The sequence below is a fragment of the Mus pahari genome, chromosome 3 (assembly GCF_900095145.1).
Source record: "Mus pahari chromosome 3, PAHARI_EIJ_v1.1, whole genome shotgun sequence".
Taxonomy (NCBI): Eukaryota; Metazoa; Chordata; class Mammalia; order Rodentia; family Muridae; genus Mus; species Mus pahari.
This window is the reverse complement of record NC_034592.1, coordinates 39,837,907-39,850,424: the sequence shown is the minus strand read 5'-3', so window position 1 is coordinate 39,850,424 and position 12,518 is coordinate 39,837,907. Positions and strand designations below refer to the sequence as shown.

General features: G+C 34.4%; 1 protein-coding gene across 8 annotated transcripts in view; it reads left to right on the top strand.

Annotated features, from left to right (window-relative positions):
* Positions 1–12,518, top strand: part of Prpf40a (pre-mRNA processing factor 40 homolog A) — a 53,380-nt gene that overhangs the window by 17,453 nt on the left and 23,409 nt on the right. The window lies entirely within an intron of this gene.

The window sequence follows — 12,518 nt, the reverse complement described above, 5'->3', positions numbered from 1 at the left end:
ATGCCTATAACCCCAGCACTGGGGGGCCAAGATAGGTGGTGAGTCACGAGAGCTCTGGCCAGTTTAGCCAAACAAAGCAGTAGACTTCTGGATTATAGAGTAAGGCGAGGAGCAGCAGAGACTAGGGTCTTTCTCTGGTGTGTATCTGCATTTACAGTGAAACTCCCACCTCCGACCCATCAAAGGCAAGAAAAGAGACATGTTTCATACAGTTTTCAAGCTTGGAAAATCCGTGATCAGGCCACTCCATTTGTCTGGGCTATGGTTAGAGCTTCCTAGTTACTTTAACAGCATGATCAAAGACATTACTTTGGTGTGCGTGCAAAAATAGTATGGTGTGTATGTGTAACAAATCATCATGGCCAAGAAATAGGTGAAGCCAAGGAAGGTTGAAATAGAATTTCTTACTTTTTTTAGACAGAATATTATATAATCCCTATGTTTTAGAGGCTTAAGTACTTCATGAAAACTGTTCATCCAAGTCTTTGTTAGATTTTGCAAAGTAAACTTCCATTTGGTTATACATGGTCTGAGTCCTTTTAAGAAATTTTATTTCTTTAGTCTCATAGTTTTAATTTACTAGAAAGATTACTCTGATTTGTTTTTGTGTATTTATTAGTAAACATTAATGTAATAGTATTAGTAACTATTAACAGCTTGCTTTATATGTGAAGGAAGCTTTCTAGTTGATAGTATTTTATTTATATACTAGTACTTTAAGCTCTTTGTCTTATAGTAAAAAATAAATTTCCCTTAATATTATTTTTGTTTTCATTAACATGTAGTATACAGGATAATGGGTTTCCTGTAATATTTTCATATATGCATATAATTAACATTGAATATATTTATCCCCCTTTTGTTTGTCCCTATCCTTTTCTCAAATAAGTGCTCAGTTTTCTATTTTATAAGTCTAGGTTTCACATACAATAGAGCGTGTGATTTTTTTTTTTTTTTAGGTTTATTTATTTATAAAATGTATATAGGTGCTATGTTTGCGTGTGTGCACACCATCATATCTCTTGGGACGATAGACAGTTGTTAACCATCATGTGGGTGCTGGGAATTGAACTGTGGACCTCTGGAAGAGCAGCCAGTGCTTTTATTTAATTCCTGAGCCATCTCTCCAGTCTTGAGCATGTGATATTTTTATCAGTGGGACATATTTTTGTTTAAATTATGATCTGTTGGTTTCATTTTCTTGCAAACAAAATGACTTTTCTTTATGGGTTAATTTTATAAACACACGTTTATATTAGTTCTCCATTATTTATAGGAACCAAGGGTTATTATAACTTGTCTGTCTCAAAGACAGCTATCATGTTAAATGTGAATGTGCAAGTCTCCTTTGTGTTTTGACTTGATTCCTTCAGGAATGTAACTGAGAAACAGTATACAAAATGTATTTTAGGTGTTTTTTTGAAGAACATCATGTTTCTGAAGGGCCGTCCTACATTCCCAACAGTGTATTAGTGTTCCTTTTTCCCATACAATCTTAACAACATTTGCAGTTTGATTTTTTCCTTTTCTTATTGATTCTAATTTTGACTGCCAGGAGTTAGTACTTAAGAGTTGTCTGCTTTCTGGGTGTGGTGGTACATGAATTTAATTTAAAGTATGTGGGAGGCCAAGGCATGCACATCTCTTTGGTGGAGGCCAGCATAGTATACAGAGCATGTTTCAGGACAGCCAGGGCTATACAGATATACTGTCTTGAAAAACAACAACAAAAACAAAACCTGTTTGCTCAGTTCACTTGTCCATTTATTGATTGTACTATTATTTTGGTATTTAATTTTGAGTTCTTATGTATTCTGGATACTCCTCATCTGTGTGATGAGTATCTGACAAAGACTTCCTACCATTCTGTAATTTGTCATTCTACACTGTAGTTTCTTTTGCTATACATAAATTTTTAATTTGATAAAATCCTATTGTCAGTTCTTGTACTGTTTCCTGAGTTAGAGTAATTGTCTTTATCCTGAAACGTTTCTCCTATTAGTTTTAATGTTTCAGGTATTGCTTTTAAGTTCTTGGATTTACACTGAATTGACTTTCATTCTAAGTGGATATCCATCCAGTTTCCAGGCATAAAATATTGAAGCTGTCATATTTCCACTCTTTATTTTACACCTAGTTTAAATCAAGTGCCTTCATATTCCTGAGGTTTGTAGTAGTCTGAATGAAAATCGCTTCCATGGGCTCATTGGGAGTATCATTGGGAGTGTGGCCTTGTTGAAAAAAGTGTGTCACTGGCATCGGGCTTTGAGGTTTTAGAAGCTCAGTACTAGCCTAATGGCTTATTGTCTCTTCCTGCTGCCTGCTGATCCAGATGTAGAATTCTCAGCTGCCTCTCCAGCACCTTGTCTGCCTGCATGTCATACATACTTCCTGTAATAGTGGAGTAAACCACTGAACTCTAAGCCAACCCAGTTAAATATCTCCTTTATCTTGGTCAAGGTGTGTCGTCACAGCAGTAGAATTCCCTGTAACAAGACAGGGATTTTGTTTGATTTGTTACCCCCTGTAACCGCTTTCCTCCACTGTCATTTTCATTGTCAGCTGAGCTTTATGGAGACTCATGTAGGAAGATTTGTTAGGTGAATTTCTGGGTGTGTCTGTGAGAAATTTTCAGAGTTTCAGGGGAAAGACTGAATTTGTGGGGCACTAGTTTATAGAGAAGGTTTGGATGGAATCAAAGGGAGAAAAGGAGAGGGTGCTTTCTCTCTTTTGCTGCACCCACCATATCTTCTCTGCTATGGGGGACTTTGATATTTGAACCAAAATAAATTCTCTTTTTAAAATGTTCTATCAGGGTCTTGTCACAACAACAAGAAAAACTAATACAGATGTATGTCTGGTTTTTCCTTTATGGCTTGCTGTGTTTTTTGTTAATTTTTATTGTGGTTATTTAGTGAAATTTAAAGGTAGGTGTTGGCATACTCCTTTTTTTATTGTTCCCTTGTTCTTTTGAGTAAGTGTCTTTCTGTGTTCCCCTAAATGTCCTGGAACCCATTATATAGACCAGGCTGGCCTCAAACTCAACAGAGATTTCTTGCCTCTGATTCCTGAATCTTAGGATTTAAAAAAAAAATTATTTGTTTTATGTATTCACTATTGCTCTCTTCAGACACACTAGAAGAGGGCACCAGACCCCATTGCAGATGGTTGTGAGCCACCATGTGGTTGCTGGGAATTGAACTCAGGTCCTCTGGAAGAGCAGTCAGTGAGTGCTCTTAACCACTGAGCCATCTCTCCAGCCCAAGTCTAGGATTTTTTGAAGAGTGCTTTTGATATTCATATGAATTTTAGAATTCTTTGAAGATTGATTTTCAGATTTTGGTGTGGGTTGCATTCAAGGTCTTGATTGCTTTTGATAATAGAGTTATTTCCTAATACAAATTCTGTTAAACAAGGAACACAGAAGGTCTTTATGTCAGCTAGTGTCTTTGGTTTCTTTTTTCAGTGTTAATGAAGTTTTTATTGTGGAGGTATGTCACCTCCTTAGTTGTATGCATTCCTAGATATTTCACTATGTTTTGAGGCTATTGTATATAGTATTGTTTTATTTCTCAAGTATGTTCAATATTTGTATATACAAAAATTACTGTATAATAATTAATATATATGCTACTAATTTTGCATGTTGATTTTATACTTTACTACTTTACTGAAAATGTCATGTCTAGGGGTTTTCTGGGGAGTCTTTGGGGGTCTCTTAGGTATTGATAGAGTCATTTGCAAGTAGATAATATGATATTTCCTTTTTGTATCTCTTTATCTTACTCTACTGCTCAGAATCCAAACATTTCGTTGAATAAAGGTGGAAAGAGTTGATACCTTTCCCTTGAGGTTTTCTCCTTTTGTATAAAACTGGCTTTACTGTGTTTGCTGTAAATAGGCTGTATTTTAATGCTAAGGCATCCACCCTTCCTCTGTGTTTTCTGTTTGTTTTGTTTTTGTCTGGAACTCTATAGCTTAGATTGCTCTTGAACTTGTGATTGTCCTGACTCTTAACTCCCAAGTGCTAGTATTATATGGGAATATCACCATACCAGGTTATGTGGAGCTGAGTCTGTGCCCTTTTCAACTGAGCTGCAATCCCAATTCGAAACATACTGAGTTTTATTGAGGTCATTCTCTTACATATAGTAAAGAAATTTCTTAACATTTGTCTTAGATCCTGTTTGTGTACTGTTACTTTTATTGATTTGCATGTTGAACTATCCTTGAATCTCTTGTATGGAACCAGTTTGACCATCATGTGTGAACTTGTTAATATTTCATTATATTGCATTAGTGCCAAAAAAAAATTGCAGTTTCAAACCATGAATTTTAGATCAAAATGAAGTTTGTTTATTCCCATTGCAGGAAAGTTCTTTCTGGATTTAACAAATTCTTAGAATGTATTTTCTTCATCTCTCTGATTATAGAAGTGTATTCCCTACCAAAAAAAATCTGCAGACCGTTTGAAGACATGGTTATAAAGTGATCAGATATTAGTACCGAACTACATAATTCAGTTCATTAAGTTTTGAAGTGTTGGTTATATTATGTGTGCTTAAGCATTTGGGGAAAGAATCGGACGCTTTCTGTTGATCACTGATGGCTGCAGTCATTTAAGTTTTTTTAGTGCAGCTCATCAGTTTGCTAAACATCTCAGATGCAGTAGGATTCCGAGCCATTTGTTATGTACTACATCATAATTCTATCAAGAAATGGTTTTTTGTAGAATAAGGAAATGAAGGCTTATAGGGTTTTTGTTTTCTTTTGGTTTTTAATTTTTGGTTAGTTCACTAAGCATGCCACCTATCTATCAAGCTTTCTCACCTTTCCAGTTTTCTTTAAAATACCAAGTGACTGCTGAATGGTCCATGCTGAATTCTTTGGCTGCTTCCTGTTTATTTAAAATGATCAGCTTATTCTCATCTGATCATTATCAGCTTTGGATGGCACACCCCCTAGCTCCTCTTCTTCAAGGCTCTCTTTGCAAACTTTTCAAGTCCCACTGTATTGTATGTTGCTTTATTAGCAGTTCCTGGACCTAATGCATCATTGTTGGTTTGAAGTTTCTCTGCTGCTTTACCAAAATTTAGAACTCAATTAAAATTGTTTGAATTTGTATTTTGTCTAACATTTTCATAGTATTAAAATAAACAGCAAGTAATAATTCATTAGGAAAAATTTGAGAATTGCATGCTTGTGTTTGACACTAATCACTTGTGTTAAACATGTATTTGAGATCTTTGAGACTCATCATTACATTGTTTTGATTTTGTGGTTTTTTTTTTTTTAAAGATTTATTTATTTATTTACTATGTATATGAGGTTTATTTATTGTGATATGTAAATACATTGTAGCTGTCTTCTGACACACCAAAAGCGGGCATCAGATCTCATTACAGGTGGTTGTGAGCCACCATGTGGTTGCTGGGATTTGAACTCAGGACCTTCGGGAGAGCAGTCAGTGCTCTTAACTGCTGAGCTATCTCACCAGCCCGATTTTGTTTTTTGTTTGTTTGGTTTTTGTTTTGTATTGTTTTGTTAATATAATCACATATTGTTATAAACTGCTCAGTGCTGCCGTGGCTCTCTGTCTCTGAGGTTCTGCATGGATGTGTATTCATTATCATTTCTCTATGAATTTTGTAATTTCCTCAAATGTCTTGTATGACTCAGTATTCGTTTGAAAATGGATAGTTTAGTCTCTTAAGTATTTTTGTTTGTTTGTTTGTTTCTATAGTTTCTCTTAATGCTGATTTATAGTTTTATTCCATTATGGTCTGAAAGAACATGAGGAATTATCTAGTATATGCACATATGTGGTATGTTGAGACTTGGTCTGTGTTGTTCTATGACATAATCGATTTTAGAGAAGGTTCCGTGTGCTGCTGAGAAAACTGTTATTTCTCTGTCTGTTGATTGGAATATTCAATCTGTTAAGCCCAGTTTAGACATAATATATTTTAGCTCTGAGGTTTCATTATCTAGTCTTAGTTTTAAAGACCAATCTAAATATTAGAGTGTATTATTGAAGATTCCCCCCCCCCTATTGATTGTTGTTAGGATCATTTATGTCTTTTGGTGTTTGTTGTTCACTTTATAAAATTAGGGGGCTTCACTCAGTATTTGGTACATATGTTTACAGTTATATTTTGACCAATTACTCCCCCTCTTAAGATGTAGTGCCCCATGATAGCAATTCTTTGTTGTCAACTGTATCTGAAATAAACTAAAACCTAAGAAGCTAGGTATGCTTGTAAGGGATTTGCCTTTTCCTTAATTAAATCATTTGAATTGGAAAGAACTACACGAAGAACCACCATCCAGATAAGGTAGGAAAATCCATCTTAATCTGGGACACACGGTCTGGAGGTAGCCTGTAGAAGGGACATACATACAAGAAGGAACTTTTTGCCTACTTGACCCTCATAACTGACAAGTTCACTTCTTCACTGATACCAGAACTTTCTTCTTAATGCTGGCACATATTGAGGGCCAGCTGAGACATCCAGCCTCCTAGACTGAACATGTTGATAGCAATTGTTGGAGTAGCTGGACCACAGCCTATAAGCCACACTAATATAATAATATTAAAAATATATATATTTAAATAAATATAAATAAATATAAATTTAAAAATAATACTATTTTTTTTTGCTAGCTAAAACAAGCAACTGATCAGACACAGATTACAGAAATAAATAGGAAAAAAATTAATGAAGTACAGATTAAAAGCACAATACACAAAATTGAGCAAGCAAAACTGCTGTTTTGAAAAGTTGCTAAGATTGACAAACCTTTAGCCAGTCTTGACAAAAAGAAGGGGCTGGGGTGGCAATGTGGTGGCATATACCTTTAATCCCAACATTTAAGAGGCAGAGGCAGGAGGGTCTGAGTATGAGACCAGCATGGTCAACATGAGCAAGAGCTCCAGGACTCTGACTCAAAACAGTCAACCAAAAAGAGACAGAGACAGAGAGACAGAAACAGACCAGAAGACACGTTTAAAAACAAAGAACTAAAGCTGGGTGTGGTCGTGCACACCTTTAATCCCAGCACTCGGGAGGCAGATGCAGGCGGATTTCTGAGTTCGAGGCCAGCCTGGTCTACAAAGGGAGTTCAGGACAGCCAGGGCTATACAGAGAAACTCTGTCTCAAAAAACAAAATAAAAAGCACTATTATAAATTACTGTGGAAGTCAATGTTCGAAAATCTGGATAACTCATAAGAAAAGAAACAGTAACTTCAAGATCTGTATCACCTACTAAATTCTGAAGATACAATTAACTTAAATCAAGTCATTACAAGCAATGTAATTGAAGCTGAAATTAAGACTCCCCTAGAAGGAAAGCCTAGGACCAGACTGATTCACTGCTGAATTTTACCAAACTGTCAAGGAAGATCTCATTTGTTATATCTTAATTGTATAGGAAGTGAAGAAACATTATATAGAATTTCATTCTATGAAGCCAGTATTATTTTGATACCAAAACCAGGTAAAGATGATATCAACAGCAGAAAAGAAAGCAGCAGACCCTTTGAGCAGGGATTTAGAAATACCTCAATACTTGCAAAATAAATTCAGGAACATTCGTTAGAAATATGGATGCTTCATCCCTGAAAGGCAACGAAGTTGGTTTAACGTTTGTAAGTTAATCAATGTAAAATGCCATATAAGTTAACTTTAAAGACAGGTGATTGTTACATTTGACTCCAAAAAGGTATATGGCCAAGTTTCAACCAACCAGTAGACAACGTTATATTAAATGGAGACAAACGGAGAGCATTTTCTTCAAAATTGAGAACAAGACAAGGATGTCCACTCTCCCATGTCTTATTTGATACAGTGCTCCAAGTCTTAGCTATCTCAATTATACTTTAAAAAAAAAAAAAAAGTTGTAGTTCTAGCTGATCCTATGTCCATTTTGGTCTTTGTGAACATAGGTACACATGTTAGCACACAGACTTGAGTACAGGCAAAACACATAAAACATTAATATAGACCAACCAAATGAACTAGCTATTTTATGTTCATCCACCCAGAGAAGTCTATATCTTACCTTAGAGATAACTGCTTATTGCTGTTATACTCACTGTAGCAAGGAGTGGAGGCAACCTAGTTGTTCATCAATAGATGAATGGATAATGAAAATCTGGTACACACATAAAATGAATTATCGTTCAGCTGTAAAGAAAATTGAAATCATAAAATGCTAAGAAAATAGATGGATTTAGAATATAATATTAAATGAGATTACAAAATCTCAGAACAAAACATGTTCTTAACCTCATCCAATGTAGCCAATAATTTACATACATATGTATATATGCAAACAAATGTATATGTGTGTACAGAATATCATAAAACGGAGCAAGAAAGAGCAACTAAGGGACAAGGAACAACTGGGTGCAAATTATAAAGAAAGACAAAGTGAATTCTTTTTTCTAATTCTGACATTTTGGATTGCGGGGTGAATATGTGCATTAAAAATTTGATATTAAGTATGCATTAAAAATTTGATATCTAGTATGCATTTCCACATTTTTAGATTGCCTAGTCTTAACAGTGTAAAAGTTCAATGAGGTGGATAGACATTGGGTCTGGTTAATTTTGATGTCCAAGTTCTTCATATTAAACCTTTTAAAAAAGAATATATTCATTATCCTGTGGCAAATTTCAACAAAGCAAAAGCTATCATTTCTCTTCAACCAATCTAATATTTGGCTTGAATCTAAGCATTTTGCATTTATGTTGAGGGTAAATTGGTATATTCTTTTATGTTTTGTCTTTATATTATTTTGTAATTGAAGCAATACTGGCTTTATAAGATAAATTTGGAAATATTTCTTTCCTTTGTGGGATAGTTTGAGAAGCTTGGTATTAGTTCTTTAAAGGCCTGGTAGAATTCAGCCATGAAATCCACTCATTCACCTGGTCTGGGCTTTTTACTTATTGTTGATATATTTAGCTTAGTTACAGTTTTGGTTTATTTGGATAAGTCTTAGGCATTTAAAATATATTAATTTCTTGAAGATATTTCAAGGTAATTTGAATTTAATTTTTACAATATTCCCTAATGTTGCACTAGATTTAAGTATTATTTATTATAAATTTTCCTTTTATTCCTAATTAATCTGGGTATTCTTCTGTCATTGTATTTTCACTCTTCAAAGATTCAGCTATTTACTTCATTGATATGCTGTGTTGTAGCATTAGTTCTGAATTTTTACCTCCTCTTTATTTCTTTATGTGGATTAAAGGTTTTATTGGTTTTCCAACACCCTGAGGTGTATCATGAGATCACAGGGTTGCTTTTTCTTTCATGCACCCACAGTATATAGGTATTGGTTTTACTTCAGTTTATTCTGGGTCTCCTGTTACCTATGGATTTGCTTTTGTAACATTTCTTTCTGCTTGTTATTTTCTTTGTTATAATATTGGCATTTTAACGGTGGCTTATTTTCTGATAATTGCTGAGTCCTAAATAATTCTTGTCCTTGTGTATCCTTTTTTTACCTAAATTATCTGCTACAAGTTAATTGAATAATTTTCTATGTTTTTATCTGTAACTTGGTTCGGTCTTCTGTATGACAGATTGTTAGTTTTGGTGTCTCAGGTCTTGAATATTGTAAGAATTATCCTGATTTTTGTTGTTGCTAGTTTATTGATGTCTGTCTGTATTAGTTTTTGAACTTTGTCTTTTTTCAGCCTGGTGTTGCTTTCCAATGATTTTTTTTTTTTAATTTGATTTATAGTTCTGTCCCAGATTTCAGTTTGTCTTTTTTTTATTCCCCTTTCAAAGAATCTTTTTAACATTCTCATGAGTGAGGTTTTTTGTTTTGTTGTCCCTGTTTCTTTTAATTCTCTTTAAGGTCATTGATTAATCTTACTTTGGATGTAACCTCCAATAGCCTGGACCTCACTGTAAATCTGATATGATCCCTTTTCCTTTCCCACATACTAGAATGATACATATAAGGAACTATGAGGTACATTGAGTATTTTTAAAATTAGTATTGGATCTTTGTTTAGCACTTCCATTATTGGATTTAGGTATTGAAAAGTCAAAAAATTGAGGAATGTCGCATTGCATTATACTTTTGTATTTCTTGGCTGTCATGGAACTAGCTCTGTTGATGAGGATGGCCTCAAACTCTGCCTCTGCTTCAAGACTGCTGGGATTAAAGGCGTGTGTCACTACTAACATGGTAGTTCATGTTCTTTCTTAACAAATAAGGAAAAAGTATACGCATATCTCTTCCCTCCCCCCCAAAAAAACAAACAAAAAACAAACAAACAAACCCTCTTCCCCAAAGGGTGGTTATTATATCCAGGACATACCATTTAAGAAGACATTTTTCCCTTTCCTAGCAGATAGCAATTGCACATAAATTTTTGGTTGGCTGTGTTGAAGTCTTTTCTCATGGCTGAGATTTCATCTGGTTTGAGCTTGTGCATCCTGTCAGACTCATAACTAAAAAGTATGTTGCAGAAATTAAAAAAAAATGAACAAAACCTCAAAGAATCGAGATAGTTCTTTCTGTCCATTAATATTGGAATATTCCAGTTCAGAGTGGAGGACAGGACTTCCCTTATTAAAATTGGTATGTAAGGCCAAGGGCTAGACTTGTCAAGGGTAATGTTATCAGTGGCAAGGCTTCGTGTGCTCTTAAAACTTGCCATGTCAGAGCATTGTAGCTGGTGGGCTGGCAGAATACCACTTAGCTACAGAGACTGCATTCTTGGTAATGATCCCCAATTGCCTTGAATGGAAGAAACATTCAGAACCCTGTTCGTTCACTTGAAAGCGTGAATAGAGACAATTAGGAATTTTGCCTGTAAATCTGAGCACTGTCAGATCCTACCCAGCAGTAAATTAACTAACTACTTTCTCTCTTTGAGAAAAAGGAAGCTTCTTTAACATTAATCAGTTCACTAGACTTAGCAGCAAAGCATAAACTTGTGTCTTTTAAGGCCCATAAATGGGTAGTTGGTGGGCTCTTTCACTCCATGGTAACATATAGGTGATGAGGCACACTTCTCACTTAACATTGTCCACTTTATCACCAGTGTTACTGATGCTCTAGAGGAGGATACTATAACTGAGCAACTAATATAACAATGCCTTATCCACTGTGTAACTTTTCATATATATTATACAAATAGGAGCTAGTACATACATAGATCTAGCATACATTTAGAGTCATCATCACTCCTCAAATAATTTTTCACATGTGTTCTTTTCTGCCCAGAGTAACCCATGCTACCTACCACCCTGGACTTCCCATACCTGTTTTTACATACAATTAGTCATATTTAAATTCATCTTTATCTTTGTATATTTACATTTGCATGTACCGCCAAAATCACATTACATCCATGTTGTAAACAATTGCATGAACATACATGACTAGCATATCGTAACTTCTTCCCATGTGTAAATGGAACCTCTGAAGGTATATAATACGCAAATATGAGTGTTTATTTACATCTGTACCTAATATTCTCTTGTTTGTTTAGGTCCATGTTCTGTAAAGTGCTGTGTTAGATACGTGCCTTTGCATTTTGTTTTTGTAGCTTAGTATCCATGGTATTTGTTTCAACTGAACTTTTAATCCCTTTTTTCTTTAGTGTCTGCAAACTAATATGTAATGTGGTCTCTGATATAATACATTTAATTGAATTACTAACCAAATTATTTTTATTTCTCTTCTCAAGTACAATATTGCTGTAAAAAGCATGGTATATGCAACCTCATTTATTCATAGGAATTATATTCCTATGGAAAGTTACAATTGGCAAAAAGGTATAACTAAGATTATTCTAGTTTTCTAGGGGGGAAGTGGTCTTACTCTTAGGAAATTTAAAGAATATTACAATTACTTTGTTTTCCTTTTTGTGCAAGCACACAGTGATAAAAATCAGTCCTAATAGATTTGTCAATAAGTGTAAAATAAAATCTTAGTGTTGAATAAGCAATTGATGCCATTCGTTTTTTATTTCTACTTATTGTTATATACAGTAATGTTACATTTTAAAAAGTAGGATATAGATCATCTTTGTAGCCTTCATCAACCATGGTTAAATTTATTACCGTATGAAAAGCTGATTACAAGAAAAGACCAACTTGAAAGTCAAACAGCGTTGAAGTATCATGGCTGAGGCTTTTTTTTTTTTTTTCAAGTTTTAGTAGACTAATGAGTTATTCTGTTATTAGATCTTTGATTAGGAGTAGATTTACATTTAATTTCACATGAAAATCTCAGTTTTGGGGCTTGAAATATTTGGATTCAGTTTTTTTCCCCTTCCCCTGTTAACTTGCTGATGGTTTTTGCAATAAACCATTTTTAGTTTTCCAGTTTTGCTTAACTGTTTTTATAGGGGACCAATTTAGAACTTTGTCCAAGTACCTGTGGGTTGGGGGCGGGTTTCAAATCATACCAGATAAATGCATGATTTATACCCCTCTATTACGTCTATATTTAGTTTGTATTTTTTTTTTTTTTTTTTTTTT